This window comes from Gossypium raimondii, chromosome 6 (assembly GCF_025698545.1).
Source record: "Gossypium raimondii isolate GPD5lz chromosome 6, ASM2569854v1, whole genome shotgun sequence".
NCBI classification, from domain to species: Eukaryota; Viridiplantae; Streptophyta; class Magnoliopsida; order Malvales; family Malvaceae; genus Gossypium; species Gossypium raimondii.
This window is the reverse complement of record NC_068570.1, coordinates 45,332,168-45,335,137: the sequence shown is the minus strand read 5'-3', so window position 1 is coordinate 45,335,137 and position 2,970 is coordinate 45,332,168.

Genomic DNA, 2,970 nt, shown 5'->3' with positions numbered 1-2,970 from the left:
GGCTAAATTTAATAAATTGCAAAATTTAAGAGGCATTCGTAAAATAGAATTAAATAGATTCATGCATATCATGTAATGATATAAAATGTGTGGTATTAATAAATTATTTAAAATAATTGTTTAGATCAAGAATTGAATCAAATCGAAGATAATCGGGGAAAAGAAAAAATTATCGATTAATCCCTGGAGGTTCAACTTATTTGTTGTTTTTCCAAGTAAGTTCATATGGTGAAAATGTGTTTAAATTGTTATGTATTTATTTTTTGAATTTATGCTTTATTGTGAATTGATTGTGGTAAATTAGTATAAAAGTGAGAGTTGGACTAAATCATAAAGAAATGTTTACATGTGCAATAGATGCCCGTCTGAACTTAGTAGATGTTAGGATACGATTGACATGCCAATAGGGTCTTTTGCATGCTTGTACAGGATTTATGATTATATAGAGATCATTACAAATTATATCGGGATCGAACATTTATTATGAACCATCGAGTAATATACGTTCCTACGGAGACCTTGGTGTGGTGGAGGGATGTATATGCTTATGAGAATGCATTTGATGCCTACAAGCTTTACACTTTGGTGTCATGTTGTGGTATAGTTTAAGCTCTTGCGAGCTATCTGGTGTGGTGTAGTTTAAGCTCCTACAAGCTATCTGATGTGTTGTAGTTTACTCGTGTATCTGAGTCTGTCTTACTAGGGTTTCATTGGGCAAAACATTCTATATAAAATAAGAAATTAAAATGAGATGAAGTAAACTCGATGTTCAAATGAAAGATTAATGAATAAAATGAGTAAAAAGCTTTGATATATATATACATGTGATTACACTATTTTTGGATTGAATGAGATTTGAGTTTATTACTTGTTACGACATGAATTGGTATATTAAACACTTGTGACATTACATGGTTTGATTATATGTTAAACTCAACTTCTTGATGTTGTGCTTTGCCATGTCTAGCCAATTATGCCAAGCTTAGTAACTTATTGTGTTTAATTGAAAGATAAGGTAAGTTTTTGTTTAATACCTATGAACTTACCAAGTATCGTATATGCTTACCCTGTTTGTTTCTGCTTTCCGTTGTAGATCTTCACCTTGCAAAACTCGTCAAGTCGAGTCGACTTGAAGCTCACACTATCTTTATTTTGGTAGCTATTTTGATTACCTTGAGTCAAGAAATTGTGACATGTATGTCAGTGTTTTGGTATATCCTTTAATGTATGAAAGTCTTGATAAGTGTTGGTAACATGTGATGATTATGATGCATATGATGTTTTTGAATGTTGCTCATGTTAAATGATTTGGTTAATGCTTGAAATGGAAATTTTATGTTTGTAGAGAGGTAATATATATATGTATCTATTTGAACTAGACATGTAGAAGATTGTTGTAATTGGCCCAATTTGCCCGGCCCGTATATAAATAAATAAAACCAAATACCAAATGAAAATTCAAAGTCCCAAATACAGTCCAATTACATTAAAATTGCCAGCCCAAACCCAAACCCGATTACAAGCCCAAATACACCAAGACCCAATCTAAAACCCAAACCCAATTGCAGAGGCCCAATACCTAGCCCTAGATCACGAAACAAAAACCCTAGAAGATCCAGGCGCCGCTCCTGCCCTCTGCGCGTACTGCGCCTCTGTGCGCGTGCGTCCCCTCTGAGCTTGTACCTGCACAACAAAAATGGCAACAAGCAAGAAAATCAGAAAATCACAAATCAAAGGCAAATAATGCCTTTAACGTTAGATTTTTTTACATTTTCCTTTTTCCATTATCTGCTATAAAAAGTAGACTTGATTGCAAAAAAAGGGGGGATCGAAAGTTGACAAAAGAAAATTAGAAAGCAATAAAAATCACAGTTCTTTTTTGAAGGTGATTGGAATTTTTTTCTTTTCTATTTCTTCGATTATTTTGGTTGATGCTTGTTTATTGTTTAAGAAAAGAAACACACACAAAAAAAGGGGGCGAGGGTTTACCTTATATCGGCGCCGTCGAATCGTCGTCGCTTCGTCGCAATCAAAGTTTGATGGGGATTTAGGGGCATGAGAACGACGGCTGAGGCTAGGGTCGAAACCCTAGCAGAGGAAAAAGAAGCAACCATTATTTAAAAAAAAAAACATGGGCTGCTAATGTTTTTCTTTAGAAATTTTTTGTTTAAGTAACATTACAATACGACGCCGTTTTGAACTAGGGTTCCTAGTGTCAAAACGACGTCATTTAGTGGCCATGACCCGCATGGTGACCCGACCCGGGGAAAGATCCGCACGTTTCTGTCATTTGGGTTATTTGCGCATGCAGCCCCTCCTCCTTTCAGACACATTTCAATTTGGTTTTTTTTGTTGTTTTATTTCCTTTTAAATTTAATCGTGCAGTTGATTTTTGATTCAATTTAGTCCATGCTAAAGTGTTGCTTTTTGAGGGGACAGAATATGCCCTACTTGGCCCTCATGTAATCCACATATTGCGTTTTGATCCTTCTTTTTGTTTTTAATTTCATTTGTTTCTTGGTAATTCTGTTTTAATTACGATCTAATCTTTTTTTTGTTATTTGTGTTTTTTTCATTAATTAGTTTAATATTGTTATTAGTATTGTTATTATTATTGTTATTATTATTACGATTATTATTGCTATTAATACTATTATTATTATTTTTATATATATCATTATTGTCATAATGGAATAAAATATATAACAATAATATATTAATTTTATATTATTGCCATATATTTGAATTTAATTTCATAATGTATAATTTTATATTTTACGTTTAATCCAATATTTTTAGTGGTTTTATTTTATAATACATTTAAAAAAATTCTTTTATATATACTTCTATGCTTTAAAGTTTCATTTATACATACATATAACTTATTTCACTTTTACATATAGTATTATATATTATAATTTATATTAAGTTTTCACTCCACATTATTACCTTTTAAAATTAATATATGTA